This window comes from Pinus tabuliformis, chromosome 7 (genome assembly GCF_031772625.1).
Source record: "Pinus tabuliformis cultivar Carrire ecotype Pingquan chromosome 7, CPIR1, whole genome shotgun sequence".
In the NCBI taxonomy this organism is placed as follows: domain Eukaryota; kingdom Viridiplantae; phylum Streptophyta; class Pinopsida; order Pinales; family Pinaceae; genus Pinus; species Pinus tabuliformis.
This window is the reverse complement of record NC_142293.1, coordinates 560,471,759-560,484,121: the sequence shown is the minus strand read 5'-3', so window position 1 is coordinate 560,484,121 and position 12,363 is coordinate 560,471,759.

The window sequence follows — 12,363 nt, the reverse complement described above, 5'->3', positions numbered from 1 at the left end:
CTCTCCTCCAGGTACCACGTTTCATACATTTTCATATTGGATACTCCTGAAGCATAACACATAATCTGAAAGGCCACGTTTCATCCAATTTTCATACTGGACCCATTAATATCATTGAAGCACATAATCAATCAATCTTCTGAATCACCCAAACACCAGGTCAATACATATACAAGGATAATATATGTGTTAGCACCCAGATCTAGTCCATCAGATCACATAAATATGAGTCATTATGATCCTGATCCAATATTAGTTCTCATCCATCAATACTGAAGCTAAGCACAATCAACCAAATAGGATATGCAGAATACTGACACCTTTAAACTTTCGTCAGAACCCATCAACAACTAGAGCCACCTGTGACTTCAAATATCATAGCTCAAATTGTATACGCTACTACAATGAACCAAACCTACATACATACGCACTTACACCAAAGCCAACCCACGTACAGATCTATAAATATTCAAACATGACTTGCAGCGATTTCAAACTTAAGTTATACCCAGTTCAGATCATTACAAGCATCAGTATACAGATCTAGAATAAGCATAATCAAATATATAGAGATAGTTCATTTCAAACCATTTGATCCCGATCTATCCTTAGATCTTGTTCTCCATCAACCAGTGAGATCCCTCTTTAGCTCAGATCCAGATCTGCACCATAACACAATCACCGTATTCCAGATCTAGCACTTTATCAGATAATAATTCAGATGATGCTTTGCCAAATGATCTCCTTCCTCTTTTATAGTCTTAGGCCTTTCACAATACCATGGTCAAAAACCATAATAACACAATACCATGGACCCAATACTTGGGATCAACACTTTTGGATGCAATACCACGGACCAAAACCATAGGATCAAAAACTGTCAGACTAATACCATGAACCAACCATGAAAGTGCGTGAGATCAACACTTTTGGATGCAATACCATAGACCAAAACCATAGGATCAAAAACTGTCGGACTAATACCATGAGCCAACCATGAAAGTGCGTGAACTTTTCTCTTCATGAAAGGAACTTTTCTCTGCATGAAAGTGAATGAACTTTTCTCTACATGAAAGAAAATTTTCTCTGCATGAAAGTGCGTGAACTTTTCTCTACATGAAAGAAACGTTTCTCTGCATGAAAGTGCGTGAACTTTTCTCTACATGAAAGAAACTTTTCTCTGCATGAAAGCGTGTGAACTTTTCTCTACATGAAAGAAACTTTTCTCTGCATGAAAGTGTGTGAACTTGAAAATAACTTTGTTGCACTATAATTTATCATTTGTGTGATTTTCCATCAAGGACAACACTTGTCTCATAATGCCAACATTACCATCATCTCCTACCTCAATCTAAAATTGCATATCCTTCTCATTTAGGTGGATGAAACTATTCGTATTCCTGCTCATGTGGAAGGATGCTCTTGAATCAATATACCATACACCACTATCCATTGACCTTTCCATAAAAGAAATCAATGATAAATCCTTTTCAAACTAGGAAGAAAATGCATCTAACTCTACTGATGCAGTTACATGATTCTTACTAGACTCCTCCTTATGCTTAGGACACTTAGTGGAATAATGTCCAAACTCATGGCAATTGAAGCACTTGATCTTACTTAGATCGTTCTTCTTGCCCTTATGACCAGACTCGGCTACTCCTTGGCCCTCCTTGCCCTTGGCCTTGCTACTCATTCCTACCATGGAAAAGTTCTCCTCATCCTTTGTCTTTTAATTGACCATATTTGTTCCCTCTTTGGATCTCTTCCTAAATGCAATCAATCCATAGCCTTTCCCAACTTGAAAATTTTTCTTTGCCACCCAACTACATCTTGGAAACCATACTAAGAGTTTTGAAGTCCTAGATGAGAAAAACTCATAAGGTCATGCTATGGTATAGTCACACCCACACCACCTAGCTCATCTAATACCTAAGTGAAATTTGGCAAATACGTGATGATGGGCTCATCCTTTCTAATCCTGATACTCCTTAGCTTCTCCTTAAGAGAAAGCTTCCTAGTATCACTAGTACTCTGATATAATTGTAATATGGCTTGAAACGTCTCATATATGGTCTCCTTCTCATGGATATGAGGAACTATATGATCTCTGACCCCTTTTATAATAATCCTCTTGGCCTTGATATCATTCTTATTATGTTGGGCCAATTGTTGGGGATATTATTGTGGTAGAATTGCATTTTTGATAAACCCTCCCACCCCATTACCCTCCAATACTGTTGTGATCATCCCTTTCCAAGAGACTAAATTAGAGGCTCCCTCTAAACAGTGATATGATCTTAATCCTTGATAGGCCATCATGCTTCCCCAGAGAGATCTCTGACACCTACCCAATAACAACCTTGTAGTCCTTCACAATAAGTTGAACTTAGGGCTCAATAAGGAAAATTCTAACAACACTCCTATATTATAGAACTTCATGCCACCAAAACTACATCAACCTAGCAATCTCAACACAGAAGGAAAACAAAAAAATACCTCTTTAGCAGACTTCTTCTTCCCTTCTTAGGTCACAGTTCTGGGTTTTTCCTCTGAGATTCCTCGGCCTCTTGTTAAGGCACTTGAACATAGTGCACTGGTCCTCCAAATCAGCCTCTAAACCTCCACAAATATTGCGTTGATCCTCTACTATAGGTCCTTCACTCTTGTGTAGATCTACAAGGTATCTTGCCTCTTCTTCTGTTCTAGGCCTTTTGGTCATTTAAGATAGACACTCGGCCTACCTATTATGCACGGAAGATGGTAGTAGCCTATAACAAAGAATAGACCCTTAAAAACATAAACAATTTACCCATAACTCCTCCTTATCCACTTGGCCAACACCTTGCCTAATCTTGGCTTGTTCCAAGCATGGAAAGATAACCTCCAACTCATCCTTCTCTTCTTGGAAAAGCTCCTATAGGTTGTGGCTCCTCAAATCAAACGTCCTCCTCTTTGATGTATCACACTTGTGATGTATTAATCAACTTGTTCTGGTATTTATTTTGTTCCTTTCTCTAATACCATGTAAAATTTCCTTGAAAATTCTACAACTATTGTAGTGAAAAAGTATGAAACTAATCGTTGCACAATTTTTTTTTTTGATGTTGTCATCAATTATACAAGGGAAAAAAATGTGACTTCAAATATAATTGATATTTATTTAGAGCCATTATTTGATGAGCTAGTAGAATTGTGGGAAGCAATTAAATAAATTCAAATTTTAAGGGATCGTAATTCAATTCAATTCACTTTAAGAGATTATTTATTGTTTATAATACGTGATCTTCAAGCATATGGAACTTTGACTAGCCTCAATATTCATGGATACCATGGATGTCTGGATTGCATGTTTAATGGTTTTGTAAGGCACTCAAGTAGTTTACACAAGTGTATTTATTGTGAACATCATTCTTACCTCAAAATGGAGCATCCATATCATTGAAAAAAAGTCATGTCAAAGCCTTTACTTTGGGTGTCGTTACAGAAAAGGAACCCACACTGTACCAACAATGACACTGTAAAATGCAGGAAGACATCATTAGCAGAGAGTTTGCATTAATGGACTATGGTGTAATTTATTCTTTGTTTCAAGAATGTAGTAGCTTCAAGTCAGTGACACGGGTCCATGCATACATTTTAACAAACGGGCTTGAGTAGGACATATCTTTAGTTGTTAAACCCCTGAACCTCTATAGTATATACTATGCACAACCATATGGAGAATGCGCACTTGATTTTTAACTAAAATGAAAACCCAATTTGTTTCTCTAGAATTTAATGATTAGAGGATATGGAAAGAATGGTCCATGTGAGGAAGCCCTAAAACTTTACTACCAAATGCAGTAGGTGAGCGTACAACTAGACAATTTCATGTTCCCCTTTTTGCTCAAAGTGTGTACTAATTTTTTAGCTTTGTAAGAGGGCAAGAAGATTCATGAAGGTATTTCCAGAGGTGGTTTTGAGTTGGATGTTTTCATGGGATTGACACATACATATGTATACTAAATGTAGGAGTCTTGACATTGCACACCAAGTGTTTGAAAAAATGTGTATTAGAGATGTTGTCTCATGGAATGCCATGGTTGCTGGGTATACTCATAATGGACATCCTGAAATAGTTCGAGGACTATTTGATGAAACACGAAAGGAAAATGTAGTTACCTAATTAGTTTACAATGGTGACTAACATCCAAGCTTGCACCCATATAGGATCTATGTAACAAGGTATGTGGAGCCATGATTACATAACTAGAAGTGGGTTTGAATCAAATGTTTTTGTTGGAACTGCACTCATCAATATGTATGCAAAGTGTAGGAGTATATATATTGTGTTTGTTGTGTTTGAAAAAATGCTTAAAAGGGATGTGGTCTCTTGGAATGCCATGGTTACTAGATATGTGGTCAATGGGAATGCAAATGAATCTTTGATGTTGCTTAGACGAATGCAACTGACAGGCATTAAACCTGACTCTGTCACCATGGTGAATGTGCTCCCATCTTGTGCCCAGTTAGCAGCTGTGCAATGGGGTAAGTGGATCCATGGTTATATTATTAGAATAGGATTTGTGTCTAATATTGTAGTGGGGAATGCTCTCATGGATATGTATGCCAAATGTGGAAAAATAGAACTGGCACACCAATTTTTTGATGAGATGTCTAAACGAGACATAGTTTCATGGAATTCAATAGTTGTTGGTTATTGAAATTTATCTCGGTTCTATTTTCTTTCTAACAAGGTTTCAATTAACAACATTTCTTGTAAAAATACAATACTCATGAAGGTATTCTTCATGTATTTCCAATTTTTAGTATGAAACTTGTCTGTTGAGTTCATTGAATCAAATATTGAATTGCAAATTGATTTGAATTGTAATCATGCCTTGCCTTGCAGGTTGACATTTCCAATAAGCATGGCATTCTTTTGGAAGTGGTACAAGTGATGACAAATTTTCATCTTGATTCTTACCATTTCTAAGGCTTACATATCTTCTAATGGAGGATGGTTTATGGTTGGTAAATTTGCAGTCTCAACCATAATTTATTTTAGTGATTCAATTGTAAAACTATGAATCAAATTGAGAGAAGGAAACTGGTATTCCTAAATAGTAAATCCAATGTAACCTACCTTTCTTCTATGGCAACATTCCATGTAATAGACAAAGATTAAAAAAAAGTTATAGCTGAATAGGATATTAAGTATATACGCCAGTTATTTCTAGATCTCTTTCCTGCCACAAAAAGTTTCAGAGAGTGCCCATTTCCATTAAAAGAAGCCCTTTCTAATTATATATACTCTGATTGCAGTCCTTGGGAACTATTGTTTGCTTCTTGCCTTCAATGAGGAGATACATTGGAGTAAAGGTTGTTATTGAATGAAAAACAATTGAATTAACAATGAGAGATAGGTCAGACTTGCTTTCTGAAGTATTTGTGGTTCTCACAGACCTTAACTGTAATGTTGTTGTGGCTAAGGTTTGGAATCACAACATAAGGGTTGCAACTGTGGTGTATGTTACCGATGAACTTAATAGGGCTCCAATTGATTACTTTGAAAGGCTTTCAAAGATCAAGATTCAACTCTGTAGTGGTTTGAAGTAGGATAAAGACAACCACCGTGTCAAGATTTTTGTTTCTATGGTTATTTTCATAGAGAGAAGAGTTTTCATCAAATGATGTTCACCAATTGTGACTATGAAAGAGCACATAATGGTAGTGTAGGGTTCAGGAGTGATCAAGCCAGGCCTATCATGACTCTGCAGAACTGGGTCAAGAAAGGCTATTCTGTTATTAATTTCAAGTGAAAAGACCATCCAATGATTCAGTTTGACACTGTATGCACTCTAATTGACATGAAATATGTAATTTTTCATGGCATCATTTATGTTGCATGACCCGCTGCTTATTAGGTATATATTTTGACACACCACTTTGAAAGAGTACATTTTTATCAAGTATTAAATGTTGTACTCACATTTCTATTTTAGTGTACTCATTGGACTTGATGCCTATGTTTTTTGAATGTGAAAGAGTATTAAATTAGACATATAGATGGTTGCTCAGTGAACTTAGAAGAAGAACAACGATGAGTAATCCATTGTCTAGAGGCAACAATAGACATAAGGGTCCCTTTTGTATGTCACATTATTCATATAATCATTTTGAAATAAAAGGGATATATTTTGAGATTTTAGGGATATATACTCACATATAGATAGAAAGATAGATAGATAGATAGATAGGTATACACAACAAATAGATAGGGATATACACAGACTCACAAATAGATATACATATACATAAAGTGTGGTATGTTTAGGAGAGTTACCTTGAATTGTTTGACAAATTGAGCATATGGTTGGTTGGTGATGAGAAGTATCTAATCTGACCCAATTTTCAGGGGATGAGACTTGAATTATGTAGCGTTGATCATGTTCATCTTCTCTCTAATGTCACACAATAATTTTGTGAAAATAGACTTGAATTTGTAAGTGTTTCCTATGGCTAGGTTCTCTTTCTGTTTTTCTAATTGTCTTTTTCACTATGGTCTTGACGCATTGATTAACTTTTGTCAAGATTTGGAAACCATGCCTTAAACATTTTAGATGGAAAATATGTCCAATATCTTACCTTAATATTTTTTCTTACGAATTTAATTTCCTCGTGACATATAGGAATATTTTCTCGAGCAATAATGAAGTCTCTAGTTTTGATTATTCTTGTGATCCCTTATATTCACATTTAAATCAAGAAATTTCAATGGTTTCATGTTATGCTTCACCATCTGAGTCAGCTCGGGTACAGGGTAAAATTGTCTACCTTCATTACTCCAACGACGATAAATTGTCAACAACAAGAACATTGGAGATGTTGTCAACAATGTTCTGTTGGTGACTATTGTGTAGAATTTATCACTGTAGATCACCTGATAATGCAATATACTAAAGCAAAATATTTGATCTACTTTCTACAAAAAAACTTGCAGAAGCTTAATCGATTATAAGCATGATCAAATAGAACACATATAACTAAGAATGAGAAAGAAATCACACATGAACACAGAAAACATCCTCTGGGGAAAGCCTCAACTAAAAGCCCCGATCTCTGTAATAAGATACAAGTGGAAATATGTCTAGATTACACAAAGCTTTAGCTCACAAGATATCCATCTCTCAGTACAATCCTACAATGTTGCTCATAGACTGAATAGACACAACATATGCCTTCCCTCAACCTTCCAAGCCTCCTATTTCCTTGTGTAGTTTCTCCTAGGGTCCAATGCTGCCACCTGTGTGAATTCACCTCTCACACAACTCACCAAACTCAAAATTAATTGCGCAGTCCTAAAGGAGATAATTCCTTCTGCATGGATGAGTTTCCTATACAGGAAAATTCCTCCAACTGATAGTACATTGTCCCTTCCTCTGATCTCAACTGGATCTCTGACTGAACTGACATGCATGAGTTATTTATGAGAGAATATTTAGTTATCTAAAGTGAAACATTTACATGCATGCATGCATTAACTAACTGAACTCACAATCAGTTCCATAAACTGTTGGAACTAATCTAACTAGACTTAACTCAGATAATTGAGCTAACTAATTACAACTCATTCTGATCTCCTTAAGGGATAACTTCCTCAATCAATGGAGAAATTGTTGCATGTCTTCACATAGACTTCATGTTTGATTTTCTACAACTAATTAAATGAAGATGACTTAATTATTTTACAAATAGCTGCTAAGATCAAATTCGAATTTTACTTCTTAATTTTAGTTCAAGGACTAACTAAAATTGGAATCTATCCTGAAATGCTATTTTTAGCATTTCTATTTTATCATTCCTTGTTGCTATTTACAACACTGGTACTTGAGATGCTATTTATAGCAATGATATTTATAGAATTTCTATATTTAGCATTTCTTGTTTCTATTTTCAACACTCCCTCTCAACAAGAAAGGCATTCAACTCGAACCCGATCCTGAACCTTTGGAATGTTCTGCATGCAACACTTATCCCTAGTGTTGTTGCTCCAACAACTCTAGAAACAAAAAAATATCCAACCTAAATTAGAATGATGCCTCTGTCATCAAAGTCTCTGACTACTATTACCTCTGTTGACTGAAAACTCTTCACCTCTGTGCTCTTCAGTATCTCACTGCTCTAGCCTTTGTCACTTTGATCTTTGACTACATCAATCATATTGATTCCTGCTACTGCATCCGTGTTGTTGCTAGTCCTATGTCCTAGCACTGCACCTCCTCTCATCATGTTGCATTGTGCTGCCCACTACTACACTGCAACTCAGTTACTGAGAAGTAATTAACTAATCTCCCAACTGACTTCCCTGTTGGGCTAGAAACATCCTCTGACGTTGAAGCTTCCTCTGCTGCTCCATCCACATCTATCTCTACCCACTTAGCCAGTCCTGCTACTCCTCATCAAGGCTCCCGTAGCAAGGTCTGATCAAAGAGGTTGGGTACCTCAATGATCCTACACCTATTCTGGCCTTCTTGGGACTGTCACTCCACATTGTCCCACCTTCGACCTGGAGGTATGGATGCATGTGATCCCTCTACCCACTTGGATCGAAATTCCCCCCCTACTAGAGGTCTTTGCATGAGTGGATGCCACCACTCGGTCTCCTCTCGGCCTCTATAGTTGTGGTTGCTCCACAACCTCCTGAAGCTACTTCACCAATTGTGGCTTCTCCATAATTGTTTGAGACTTCTTCTGGCACTGCATGTTGAGAGGTAATGTACTCTCCCTCTCAACCACCAAGCCTCCATCAATTGCCTTGCTCCTCAAGGATTTGCATGCATATTGAACCTCAAGAGCATATAGGTTCTTGACTCGTGAACTAATCTGCTTCACCTATCTCATGGTGATGTGTCTAAGGAAAACCTTTCCCTTACTGAAGACTACATCATAGCCTTTGTCTTCCAGCATTGCGATCGATACCAAGTTTTTCTTCAGTCCTGGGACATACTTCACATCTATCAAGGTAATGAGAGCTCCATAATCCCTCTGAAAGACAACCATGCCTACACCTGAGACACTATACTTTTCCTCATTACCCATCTCTATGAGTATCTGGAGGTCTTTCTCCTCCAAGGTACTGAACAAAATCGTATCGCTGGTCATGTGGAATGAAGCTCCACTATCAAGAAACCAACCATAACCCATAATTGATGAAACCATGCATGTGATGAGGGTGAAATCCAATTCGAACTGTGAGGCCAGTGCCTCACCTTCTGATCCTTCCAAGGATCCCTTCTTGGATTTCTTCTGTGGACAATTTGTTGCATAATGGCCCACCTCATGACAATGAAAGCATCGCATTTTTTATTTGTCAAACTTCTTCCCACCATGGGAAGAACTCGATTTGGGATGAGAGTCCTTCTTCTTCCCTTTCTTTACCTTACTCGCTAAGGCGCAATTTTCTTCATCGTCCTTGGATGAAGAACCATCTTTGGTGCTTCTTCTTATCTCCTCCTGCATTGGATCCGACCAAAGTCGTTCCCAATCTGGTAGTTTCTCTCTTCCGTTTACCGAGTCTTGGTAGCTATGCCAGCTCTTAGGAATACCAAGGAGAGCAAGACTTACCATGTCATCATCGACTATTGTGATCCCTACACTTCCAATCTCATCCCTGCAGGTGGTGAGCTTGTTCAAATATGTAGAGATCATGTCGCCCTTTTCACACTTGATTTTCTGAAGCTTGTCTTTTAGTGCCAGCTTCCTCTAATCACTGTTATTCTGATATAGATCTTTCAATGTTTTCCATATTGAAAACGGTGTCTCTTTCCCATGGAGACTCTAGACTATGTGGTCTTGAATGCCCTCCAGAAGGATTCTTCTCACTCTAGCCACACATTTCTTCCATTCTACCAATTTTGTAGCATTAGCTGCTACTGGCTTGGGGACTTTTTGATCAATGAAGTCCTTTAGACTATTTTCCTCTAATACTGCTTCCATGCGATCCCTCCAGGCTATATGATTTGAGCTTCCATCAAGGGCATACTCGAGTCTTAAACCATTGAACTGCATTGGTGAAATTTTAGGTGTGATAAGAATTAGAATTCTATAATTGGGAACTTCAACCTTCGAACTTCTCCCTTCTTTGTATACAGTTCTCTCCTTTGATCACCTTTGCTCTGATACCATGTAGAATTTCTCACTGTAGATCACTTGATAATGCAATATACTAAAGAAAAATACTTGATCTACTTTCTACAAACAAACTTGCGGAAGCTTGAAATTTGAGATTTGATAAGAATTAGAATTCTATAATCAGGAACTTCAATCTTCGAACTTCTCCCTTCTCTGTATACTGTTCTCTCCTTTGATCACCTTTGCTCTGATACCATGTAGAAAAAAATGGTTCTCAATGATGGGGCTCTACTCTGTGACATTTGAAAGTATGGACCGTTGGATCCACATAAAGAAGCTCCTTATGCAACACAATGTAGGCAACTATAACTTCTTGCTTGGGCTTATGGTTGGAAATAACAAGGAAGTGATCCCACACATAGGATGGATAATTCTCTCAATGTCCACATGTAGATAGGTCAAGAATCAAGTGCAACACTAAAAGCACATGCCTTTACACCAAAGTCACAAGTTTCTACTCCAATTACTCAGATTTCAACACCAAAGGGATTTGTTGTCACTATTTGTGGCTATGATGGGTTGAAAACAAAAAAAACCAAACAATGGTGATTTGAGTAAGAGTATCATAGAAAACAAATCAAATTCACAGATGTCTACAGTAGCCAAAGTCTCGAATGTCTGCAAAGCTACATTGTCATCTCAGTTTGAAATGAAATTTGTATTGAAGAATAATTCAATAGTTTTTAAAGAATATGGCCCTTCAGCTTGGGAGCTATGCACTAAAAACCACTATATGGGACACTATTGTGAAGTTTGAACAGGTTGTATATCATCCATTACATTAACATGAAATTGGACACACATGAGAGCATCATGTGTAGTAGATTAATGTGGCACCTTCTAAGGTTCACAAGCTAGGCATGCCTCTTGTTAGCGCTCCTTAGTTTTTCAAGGCTGAGAAAGGAAACCAAAGAGGTAACCACTGACCACACTTTTGACTTGGCAGCTAGCCCTGCCAAATCAGAGAGGGCTCTCTCTAAAATAAACTTCACAGCCAATGAAAGTGACTGGAGAACATTAGGGTTTTAGGCTAGGTATCAGTTCAGTAGGGTTTTGATTTAAGGTTTGCTAGATAAAGAGCACAGGGTTCCTACGCCAAGTAGGTCAAAAGATTAGTTGTAGACATAGAATGAGGCAAGGTAGGTGTAATCAGTGACACAAATGGTTTGTCATTGTAGTATGTTAATGTGGAAAGAAGGAGAAAAATGAGCATACATGTATGAATGCATTTGTTTTAGAGGATGAAAACACTTATATGAAAATCTCAGACAAAACAGAGATTCCAAGACAATGTATTATCCTTAACAACTTAAGAGATAATCGTGAGAAGAAACATAGATGGTTGCCAAAATCATTTAAAAATCAAATGTGTAAGAAACATTGGAAAAAACAATGCCACTGAGCACAACACATGAATCCCATAAAAATAGTTGCAATTGTATATTATTTCTGCCAATATCAAGTACACTAGTTCAAAAGTATGAACTCCCAATATCCAACCCTCTCTTTTTCTTGATTATGACTACATATAGATGAAAAAAATATTTCCTCTCTAAGGGGTCGAATCCTGCTTCATAGGAATTTATCTCATGATCCTACCTAATCACTACCAAATCCTAGGGCAGTTAGAAACCACTTCCCCCTTTAAACTAACTGATTGAGTTTGTTTTCAAAGCATTTAATTACAAGATTCTTTACTATAGTAACCACTAACAGACTCATTTACATCAGATGAACTCATAAGGAAACTATTTACATCAACCTAACTCGACATTTCACTATTTACATGCAAAAAACACCTTCATTCACAGAAGCACAACAAATTTCCCAGAAGCGCAACAAATTTCAGCAGAAGCGCAGTGAATGTTTAGGTTGATATTTTGATGGCTTGAAGAGGTTCTAAGCTTTTCTGAATACCTGTGAAATTTTTTTGGGATGTCTACTATACCCTGGAACCCTTAAGTCATCCAAAAACATGATTTTGACCTCCTCAATCTTCATCCCAAAACTAAGTGTCCATAAACACAAAGACTGTCCTAGAGAAGTGGCAGAAAGGTGTAACAAAGACCTTTTGATTTTATGAAAATTCATGATTTTATAAGCTTCCTCAGGTACTTTTCTGGTGTCCACATGTCAATATCTACCTCCACATGCTTTAAAATATTAATTATGACCCTCTGAGAAAAA